This window comes from Pelodiscus sinensis, unplaced genomic scaffold (assembly GCF_049634645.1).
Source record: "Pelodiscus sinensis isolate JC-2024 unplaced genomic scaffold, ASM4963464v1 ctg146, whole genome shotgun sequence".
Lineage (NCBI taxonomy): Eukaryota > Metazoa > Chordata > Testudines > Trionychidae > Pelodiscus > Pelodiscus sinensis.
The window spans coordinates 195,242-206,085 of NW_027465992.1; the positions used below are offsets into that span (position 1 = coordinate 195,242).

The 10,844-nt window shown below is 54.6% G+C and overlaps 1 long non-coding RNA gene across 1 annotated transcript; it reads right to left on the reverse strand.

Annotated features, from left to right (window-relative positions):
- Window positions 1-1,228: 1,228 nt before the first annotated feature.
- LOC142825740 (uncharacterized) lies at window positions 1,229-9,100 on the reverse strand. Its single transcript, XR_012900088.1, has 6 exons — window positions 8,942-9,100; window positions 6,781-6,805; window positions 4,384-4,437; window positions 3,803-3,877; window positions 3,197-3,316; window positions 1,229-2,176 (listed from the first exon to the last, which is right to left on the reverse strand). It is a non-coding gene; the product is annotated as an uncharacterized LOC142825740 (long non-coding RNA).
- Window positions 9,101-10,844: the final 1,744 nt, after the last annotated feature.

The window sequence follows — 10,844 nt, forward strand, 5'->3', positions numbered from 1 at the left end:
TAATAAATTTTGTCCTCTCCTGTCATGTCTCCTGGACCACTTGACAAACACAAAGGGAATCTGACCTCAGCTACTCCTCAGAAGGATTGGGCAACAGAGGTGCTGTCACGCTGCAAGTCGGGGACAACTGGAACCTCTCTGGTTTAGGCCTGACTTGCAAGCCCACCCATTTTCCTTTCCTCATTTAAGGGGAGAGTGCTGATTGCCAGTCGATCTGAACTAAGACCACCCCCACGGGGCGGTCTCCTAAACCATGCTCAGGCAACAGGCCTCATTTAACACCAGTCTACTGGGAAGGGGGGCAAGGGAAGAGAGAGGAGGGGGAGACACTGAGCTCATCCCCAAGCACACCAGACATGCTCATGGGTTCCCAAGTTCCACATTTGATCTGGTCACTTAAGAACAAAACCAGGCTTGTTGGATTAAAGGGTAAAAGTTATAAAACCGGCACCGGGGCGGGAAGCAAAGGGCATCAAGTTGCCATGTCAATGGAAGGTCAGAGCTCTGAGCCAGTCTCACTCTGCTGCAGAGACCTCCCGGCCCAGCCCCAGCACACACGGGATTTACTCCCTCACTGGCGACTTACCACAGGGACACATTACAGAGGTAACTTGGGCCCAGCAGATTCATTTTTTTAAAAATGGAGATTTGTTTTAGCATTTGCTAAAGTGAAACTAAGAACACGCCGGCACAGGGGTGGGCATTGTGCCCAGAGTCCATGATTTCAGTCCCATGCACAGCCCTCTGCTATTGCGCTGGTCACCCTCCATCCAGCTCTGCCTTGCAGCACCCTATGCTACAGTAGCCTGAAGCAGCGTCAACACAGACTGGACCTGCAAATGCTTCCAAGGTGTGGGGGCGAGGGGCATTGCACATCAAAGCCATGACAAGAACTGGCGATGTGGCAGGAGAAATGATGTCACCGAAAGCAGCCAGGCCCTTGCTTTTAAGGTGACACTGTACAGAGTCCCACTACCAAGCTTGAAAGGAAGGCTGGAAAGTGGAAGGGCTGCAGCAGGGACGTGTGTAGGTGGAAGGAGCTTGCTACTTTGAGCCTGATAGGACCTGGAATGCTGCTTGCACGAGATTCAGATGGCAATGAAGCAGGAAGTCACTCGCTGCTTTCCCCCTTCCCCACAGTACTGGATAGAAGAACAAAGGCAAAGGAGACTCTGCTATGTGTGCTTGGTACGATAGCAAGCACTAGAAAGAAGCCACTACACAACAGTTCATTTTCATTATTTTATTTGAGACTTTTCTGAAGTGCAACAAAGTTAACCCTACAATAAAAAACCCACAGAGTTGCCACACTGGGTGAGCAGGGCAGGGAGGGGAGGAGAATGCGGTATTGCCATTCAGAACACCAAGAGTTAGGTTACATTTTGCGAGCAAGCTCTGCAGCCTGGTTGGGCCATCTCCATGGGATGTGTCAGGACCACATGAGGGTCTGCAGAAGAGGGAAAAATTGTTTTGACACCAGCCTAAGGCCATGCCTGCACCACCCCTTTACTATGCTGTAACTACACCCTTGGGGTAGGAACCCCCCTCCCCAGCACAGCAAGAGCTGTGAAGCACTTGCATAAATGGGCTCCGACCCCAATAGCTACTCCCCTCATTTAGGTGGTTGACATACCCGATGCCACGGCCATGGTGTAAGTGTAGACTTTGCCTAAGCATTGGGAGTGGTGTTAAAATTAAAACTTGTCTTTTAAGTGACTCACTTGTCTGTTTATACATGTTCTAGCTGTTCCCTCCCAGTTCTCACCTGACAAGGAGTGGGGAATCTCCCCACACCCAAGGGAGATGTCTCTGCAGAACCCAGAGCCATACTGATGGATAAGATTCTTCCCAGGTGGTGACCTTCCCTTACGTACCAGCCTTCATTCCAGCTATTACCAGTCAGATCTCTCTGCAAGGCTGAACAGTGACGTTAACTCAATTACTCAAAAGTTACAGGCACCACCATGGTGATTAACAGGGCACGTCGGAGGGCGTATTGACTCCAGACAGGTGTACAGATATAAAGCAATGCCAAGCACAGAGCTGGATTCTCTGCTTTTGTTCAAACCGGCATCCTGCGCAAAGGCTTCTGGGAACGGCCACGCGTCAGGCGACATTTCGGCAACTCCCGTCATCAAGCGCTCGGCAGAGTTGAACGAAGCAAGTTTTCATCCCGCTAGAGGAAGAGAAGGAATGTAGCACGTTCAGAGTGGCAGTGTAACAAAAGCATCAGACTGGACTAGGTGCAGAGAGGGGCTATTAGCATGCTAAGGTGGATGAAGAGCCCATCCTAGGGGGGGGGGGGGAATTGGAAGAGCTTGGCTTATTTAGCCTAGCCAAGTGCAGGCTGACAGGAAATCGGATTGGGGGAACCACCAGAAGAGCTACCTGTGCTCGAGGACATTGGCTCAAGAGCCAATGGTTGCTCTGAATACGTTTAGGTGGAAGTGAGAAGGCTCCTAGCTCTCAGAAGAGGGGGTCTGGGTCTGGGATGGCTTCCAAAACTGAGTAGTGGGGGTAAGTTAGTTTGAAGATGGAGACAGATCAAAGTTGATGCACAGAATTCTGCACTGGAGCTGCCGGCAATAGTCCTGGCTGGATGATTTAGATGGGCTTGGTCCTGGTTCGAGCAGGAGTTTGGACTAGACCTCCCAAGGTCTCTTCCAGCCCTGATCTTCTAGGATTCTGGACTGAACTCAAGGCTCCAAGGTCCTTTCCAGTGGGGTGTACCTGAAGTAGCAGCTACTGCTCTTCTGCTGGACTGCAGCATGCAGGAGGAGTGTAGTGGTGCCCTCTAGCGTTTAAATAAGGACCCAAGAGACTTCCCAGAACTGAGCTTGAGGACTGTTCCTTAGGTAGGAGTTTTTGCGGGCAGGGATTTAGAATCCAAGACCCAGTGTTCTAGGCTTGATTCAGGGGGATGCACGCACAATTTACTAAGCAGGCAAGTCTTTCAGCACTGCATGGATTCACAGGGCCTGAGCTCACCAGAATCACCCACTTTTTGAACCCTTGCGCCAAGTTTAATCCAAGGAGCCAGACTTTTTGCATTGCTTTCGAGTGCCCCATCTTTGTTATGCCTATGCTGAGGGGGTTGGACCTTGGTTAGAGACCTCCTTCTAGAAAGCCACCTGCACGTATTCAAGGAGGAAGGGCTGAGAGCAAGCTAATGGACTAGCCAGATCCACCACCTTACCCCTGCTATGTACGAAGCCACTGGTGCATTCCGCTGGTCCTAGCCCCAAGCCAACGCCTCTTTAATGGCGGCCACGATCTTGGAAAGCTTGGTGCTGTTATCCACAAAGCCATCTCCATTCTGCCAGAGAGCAGCGAGTTAGCACAGCTGCTGCCAACCCCACACTCCCTCCCCAGCCCCCCAAAGCTGGTCACATAAGACTCAGAGCTCACAGCCGTCAAAGGCTGTTTGCCAAAAGCTGGGAACGGGTCACTGGAGAATTGCCTGTTCTCTTCATTCCCTCTGGGGCACCTGGCATTGGCCGCTGATGGAGGACAGGATGGACCCCTGGTCTGATGCGGTACGGCCGTTCTGATTGTTTTAAGGCAGGGGTGGGGAACCTCAGGCCCGGGGCTGGGTGTGGCCACTGGCTTGCCTGGATCTGGCTCCTGAGGCTCAAGCACCCCCCCCAACACTGGGGGGCCCATGCTGGCACTCTAGCCCCCCTGCTGCCCTACTGCATGGCTAGAGCACAAAATCTACTAGCCTGATTCCTTCCCCCCGGCTCTGGTTCAGGAGCTGAGCAGCTCAGTTAGGGACTGGGGAGGGGAGGCAGAGACGACTCACCATTTTCGAATGCACCAGTTTGCCTGCAACTGTCACTTCAAACCATCCCGTGACCTGAGGGGTCCCTTCGCCAGTCTAAGCGGAGAAGAGGAAGGAGTCACCTTGAGAATGAAGAGCCCCAAGGGCCTGGGCTATTTTAAGCATGTTAGTTCCTCCTGCAGATTCCTAATGCAACAGGAGCGTTGCCTGCAGTTCAAGCGAGATCAACCAACCTGCAACGGGAGGTTCTGAGCCCATGCAGAAATACAGGGCAATTCTCTGGCACAGGGTCAGTGAGAGGGTCATCATGGGCCCTTCTCGCACCTTAGAGCCTATTAAGTGACTTGTATTAGGGAAGCCAGATCTTCATTTATGCTGGACAGGGCGAGCTCTCAGTCTGACCATTCCCTCATCTGCTGGGACCTGACCGAGGAGACTTTAGAGCCTCCTGCTGCATCGCAGGTTCCCACTGAGGACGAGGGGAGTTTGGGGAGTACAGAACTGGCTCGAGAGGACATGGCTATTCCTTGGCCAAGCACAGTCACTGCTTGGGTAGCAGGCAGACAAAAGCCAAGTGCCGTGGTCCGTCCCAGGATACTCACTATCTCCAGCTTGCCTGGGAACTGCTTTTCAAGTTCCTTCTTGAGCTGTCGATACTAGAGAGGAAAGCAGAACCCAGCGTTAATACCCGACTGGTGCTCATCAGGACTTGCCCCCACCGAATCCTGGCTCTGCTGTTCCTTCACACCCCTAGCCACCGAAGGAATGCCGTTCTCACCATTGCTATGGCCTCCGCCAGTGAGCCATGCCTCACCCAGCCAGGCCACAGGGCCTGCTGCACATGCAGTGCCCCTTTCTAGCCCAACAGCCGGCTTCCATGCATACCCGTTCATCAGCACAGCTGCTTCAGGCCAGGCAGCCCAGGCTGCCAACTGGGGACCCACAGAGGAGGAAAAGCCAAGAGCTTCTCGCTGAGTCAGGCAAGGGCAAGAGGACTGGAGCTGCTCTTGGGACATGCTACAGCTCAGCTCTCTGGAGGAGAACCTCCTGTCCCTGCAGATGGGCAGTAACTCTAAGGGCTGGAAACAGGAATGGCACATCCATCCAGGTCATGCCCCCAGAGTTAACAGGAACTGAACTGAGGGAGCAGGTCACTTGAAACATGGCACTCATAAGCACAGCTTGAATATACTTCACGCAAAACAAAGCAAGTCACCTATCAAGAGCTTTTGACCCCCTGAACGCGTATATTCTATTTGTGCGGCTGGATCATTTTTGTATGTGAAGTCGGGAAGCCTGTTTCTCACAGTGATAGAGATGTAGCCGTGTTAGTCTGGTGTAGCTGAAACAAAATACAGGACTATGTAGCGCTACATAGTCCTGTATTTTGTTTTTCTCATCTAAGTCTTCTAGTGAAAGCCATTAGTGGTACTTAAGGAACTTAATGGCCCAGTGACCAAGACCATCCATAAATGATTTTGCTGTTCCTATAAGCCCAAACTATGGTTGGGCCTGCAAAGACATGTGACCATGCCACCTGGTACTGGAATCCATCTTGAATCTAGTGCTTTTCCCACATGGAGTTAGAGCAGTGGTCCCCAACCAGTAGATTGGGATCTGCTGGTAGATCTTGGAGCCTTTGACAGGGGATCCTGACAGGTTTGGCCAAGAGGCTGTCAAGTGCCAGCACTTCATCTGCCCTTCTAAGCACTGTCATGTAGCTCCTGCCCTCTGCCTTGCTTGCTGGGCAGGGCAGAGGAAGGAGAGGAGGGGTGCTGATGTCAGGGTGCACCTCCCTCCACCCAATATCCCATCTCCACAGAGCAGAGGGGGGCAGGGATGGAGAGAGTTTGCTGGCTGCTTTTGGGAGTGGTGCAAGGCCAGGGGAGGGGAAAGCCTGACTTAGTCCCTAGCACCACCCCCCAGGAGCCACCTGCGGTAAGCCGTGCCCAGCTGAAGCCTGCATTCCGAACCCTCCTGCACCCCAAATCACTGCCTTAGTCCTGAGTCCCCCCGCACCCAAACTCCATCCCAGAGCCAACACCCTGCACCTCAACTCCCTGCCCAGGCTCAGCTCAGAACCTCTCCCACACGCCAAATTCATTAGCCCCAGATCAGAGTCCTCATCCCCTTTCCCCACACTATGCCCCTAGCCTGATGAAAGGGAGGAAGGATGGGGAAGGAGGGAGGATGGCAGGGCCTTGGAGAAGGGGCAGGAAGGAGGCAGGGCAAGGGTGTTTGGGTTTGAGGTGGATCCTGGATTTGCATTTCAATTCAAAAAGGGATCTCATGCTTAAAAAGGCTGGAGACCCTTGAGCTAGAGTTAGACAAAGGTTTCCTGCCCTAGGAAAATTCTATTTAAGGAATGGGAAGCAATCGACATCTTCAGCAGGCTTGTCAAACTGCCTGGCCCACCCTTATCAGGATACCCATGAAAAAATCCTGAGAAAGAACTCAAGAGGCTGCTAGAGCCAGGCCAGAGACAAGATCACCTGTCTGGAAGGATTTTACCTGGAGCGAGGACTAAGACGAGAATTATGACCTGTAACTCTCAGGGTATTAGGCTTAACTGGCATGTTTTGTTTAACTAGCTTTGATCGGTCTGTTTTCACTTGCAATTACACCAGCTTTGATAATCATGTTTATTAAAGTAGAATTTAAGTAGCTGCACAGCTGTGCACAGCTCATTGATAAATAGTGTGAACCTCATGTGCTTTTGCTGTGGAAAACTTTTTACAGCGTAAGATGGGATTCTTGGGGGGTTTGGCCCCTTTTCAAGGGTGCGGGCAAGCTGAACCTTCCCAGACCTCCTGGTGCAGTGTCTGTGTTGGGGGCTGTTACTCCAACTCTGGGCCTTGGCTGGAGCAGACCAGAGCATCTGGCCCAGCAAAACAGCATGGTGGGGCACCCCAGAGTACAGCCGGCAGGCTTTTCAGTGTGACCAGCAGGCCAGGTGACAGCCCCACGGGGACCCCTGTGACCTAACCCATCACACTTACCTTGGGACTGTAGCCTCAGGCCCCACTGCAAGGAGACAAAGAAGAGTTATTTCAGCATCTAGACTCCAAGCAAGGACAGGCCCAAGGCCGAAATTCAAACAGGCGCTGCACACCTAATCTCCCTGAAAACCCCTCCTGGAGTTCTGGCATTCAAGGCAAAAGGGAGCCACATTAGCCTGCAAAATATCCCCCCCCCCCTTCCCCCAGTGCTTTCCTCCACCAGCCTCCAAGTGCTCTGCAAAGGAGCAGCACGTAGCTCCCTTCTACAGAAGGGGAAGAACTTGTCCACGGTCACCCAAGTGAGTTAGGGTCCAAGCTAGGAATCCTGAATCCCAGTCTGGAGCTCTATCCACAAGGCAGCGCTGTCTCTAGAAGTAGTAGGGTGTTGTCCGCTATGGGACAGGACACTAGATGGCAAATGGGTTTTGAGCCATCACTACTGGCCCACAGAGAACAACGTTACACAACTGGGAGGGCCAAAGCCCACTGAAGAGGCTGACGGTTGCCAGTTGTTGGCCTTGTTAGTTTAAGACAAAGGCTGGTCCTTGTTGCCAGGTGCTTCCTTCACTGCACATAGGTTGCATCAGTCTCTGACTTTACTTGCAGCTGCTAACTGCTACTACTGAGAACAGGGTGTGCCTTCACTTTGCACCCACACCTGCTGGTGCGGCAACCTACTGCCCCTAGCCACTCCCTACGGGAGGGGCAAGAGAGCAGCCAGCTGCATTGACAGACAACTGATCCCAGGCCTCCCGGTGCTATTTCAGATGCCCAGGCAGTCAGTGGCTCTAGCAGGCAGGGGAACAGAGTGTTGGATGGTGCCTTTGGCCAGGAACAGGAGCCTGTTGCAAGACACCCAACACTGTTCTGTAACACCCCGTATGGAGCTGCCGAGTCATTCGGTGACCCCTCTTATGGGAAAAAGAAAAATAACTTTTCCTCCTGCACCCCACACCCTCCCAGACCCTGCATCCCCAGCCCCAGGTTAGCACCCCCTCCTTTACCCAACCTCCCTCCCAGATCCCGCACCCAACCTCCCTCCCAGGCCCTGCACCCCCCTCTGTAGAAAAGTGCAGCTCTTGACCCTTCACCAAAATCTTCAAGTGCCCCCCATCAAAAATAACTGCCCAGCTGTAGCAGAAGGGGGGGCTGCGGAGCACCCTGGCAGAGTTTCACTTAACCAAGGCTGCAGCAGGGCAGGAGTAAGGTGCCCTGTGGTAAGCAAGCCACCTGCAGTCTATTCTCGCGTGACCATGCCTATTTCGAGCGCTGGCTGAACGTGGGCAGCGGTGGCGGGATAGCCGGCCGTTCACAGCCACAGAGCCAGATATAAACGGGGACTCCCCTGACAGCATCAGGCCACCACCCACTCAGCCAGTGCCTGCTGCAAGCAGGTTCACGCGTCCTGTGGGGCAGGGGGCCCCTAGCCCCCCGGCACACCTAGGCAGGGCTCACTCAGCCTGTGGGGCAGGGGGCCCCTAGCCCCCCGGCACACCTAGGCAGGGCTCACTCAGCCTGTGGGGCAGGGGGCCCCTAGCCCCCCGGCACACCTAGGCAGGGCTCATGAAGCTGCCCAGTTTAAGCCCCAAACAGCCAAGGCCTCAGTGCAGTCACCTTCCAATCCAGGCAGCTGGTGTCACGGGGACATGAAACAGGCCCCCAGCCAGCCCAGCCCCGCCCCAACAAGGCAGCGCAGGGTCATTCCCCACCGGTCTGGGGCAGGGAAAGCGGGAGCTCTCAATGGGGCGCTTGGCTGAATGGGCCCGCCCTACCCTCTGGAGCATCCTCGCAGCAGCTGCTCTGCAGCCTCCTTGCACCGCAACCCCCCTTTCACCACAATCCCGTCCCGAGCGGGGACCTGAGCCCCACCCGCTGCCCGGGGCGCCAGCTCCAGCAGCGCACAGCCCGGCCCTGGCACGCCCATGGACAGCGCTGCTGCTCCCGAGCCGCGGGTTGCGCTGTCGGGCAGCGAACCCCCGCATTTGGCTGAAAGAGGGGGAGCTGGGGGGGTGTCCCTTATCTCCTGGGGGGAGGGGGGGAAGTCCCTTCTCTCCCGGGCTGGAGGCCCCGAGCAGGCGGGAGCCGCTGTCTGCACGCCAGCCTGCTTCCCGGCTCCGGGGCTGCGGCCACCCGCCCGCAGCAGCCCCCGCCCGCGGCTTACCAGTAAACCACCCGCACTTTGAGCGCCATGGCAGCTGGCTCCGCAGGGGCCCGGGGCGGCTGCGCGGGGAGCCGGGCCCGGAACGTTGGCACCTCGAGCGTTCTAATTCGGAACGCTGCAACACGCCTGACTTTAAACCGACGTTCCGACGCGCCCACCGGCCGGCCGCGGGGGGGGGAGGGAGAGGCGCGCTTCCAGCACCTTTGTCCCTAATCAATCCCGCCCCTTCACCGCTCCCTCCCCCAGGGTCTGGGCTCGGTCCAGCCAGGGCTGTGTTTCGTGGGAAAGGGGTGAAGAACGCAGTGCCCGGCTCTAACACTCACACACCAGCCTCCCCCTTTCTCCTCCCGGCAGTGGTCTCGTCCTCGGCGCTCGCCGCTGACAGGTATAATGAACAAAGGGGAGGCTGGTGGGTGTTTCCAGAACAGTCATTTGCATAACGCGGAATTTCCCCCTGCCCCCCAGGCCAAGCGGCCACTTTGCTCTGAGCTTGCCGATGGGGTCCAGCGGAGCCTGCCCAATGCAGAGGAGGGGGCTTGTCTCTGGAAGGCAGCACGCGCTTCCCAGGAGTACAGCTCTCGGGGCTGGGGGAGCCAGCTCCTCACTCCAAGGCTGTCAAACTCGTCAAACCCAGAATTCCTGGGCCAAGGCTGGTCACAATTCATAGGTGCACACAGAGCTCCCCACAGGCCTGGTGCTTGCTGGACTGTCCTGCTGCGGCCCCACCAACCTCTCTCTCCTTCACTGGGGGCAGGGGAATCGTCAGCTGGCCAGAGAATGCACTTCTCCCCCTTCCCACCTTCTGCAGGGGAGGGCCTATCTAGAGCCCTGCACAAATACAAAAGTTGTATCCGCATCTGCGAAAATGAGCCGTGGATTTCTCCAAATTTGCAGGGTTCTAGATACAACATCTGGGCTACGTCTAGACGGGCATGATTTTCCGCAAATGCTTTATTGGAAAAGTTTTCCGTTAAAAGCATTTGCAGAAAAGAGCGTCTAGATTGGCATGGACGCTTTTCCACAAAAGCACTTTTTGCAGAAAAACGTCCGTGCCAATCTAGACGCGCTTTTGCGCAAAACAGCCCCCATCGCCATTTTCACGATCGGGGCTTTTTTGTGCAAAATAAATCAGCTGTCTACACTGGCCCTTTTGCACAAAAGCTTTGCACAAAAGGACTTTTGCCCGAATGGGAGCAGCATAGTATTTCCGCAAGAAGCACTGATTTCAGACAGTAGGAAGTCAGTGTTCTTTCAGAAATTCAAGCGGCCAGTGTAGACAGCTGGCAAGTTTTTCTGCAAAAGCAGATGATTTTGCGGAAAAACTTGCCAGTCTAGACACAGCCCTGGAGTATTGTGTCCAGTTCTGGGCCCCCACTACAAAAAGGATGTGGACGCATTGGAGGGGTCCAGTAGAGGGCAACCTAAATGATTCGGGGGCTGGAGCATATGATCTATGAGGAGAGGCTGAGGGAGTTGGGTCTGTTTAGTCTGCAGAAGAGAAGAGTGAGGGGGGATTTGATAGCAGCCTGCAACTTCCTGAAGGGAGGTTCCAAAGAGGATGGAGAGAGGCTGTTCACACTAATGACGGATGGCAGAACAAGGAGCAATGGTCTCAAGTTGTGGTGGGAGAGGTCCAGGTTGGATATTAGGAAAAACTATTTCCCTAGGCGGGTGGTGAAGCACTGGAATGGGTTCCCTAGGGAAGTAGTGGAGTCTCCATCCCTAGGGGTGTTTACGTCTTGGCTTGACAAAGCCCTGGCTGGGCTGATTTAGTTGGGATTGGTCCCGCCTAGAGCAGGGGGCTGGACTTGATGACCTTCTGAGGTCTCTTCCAGCTCTATGGTTCTATGATTCTATGAACATTTGTATCCTTACCCACAAAAAAGAGCCACAGATATTTGCG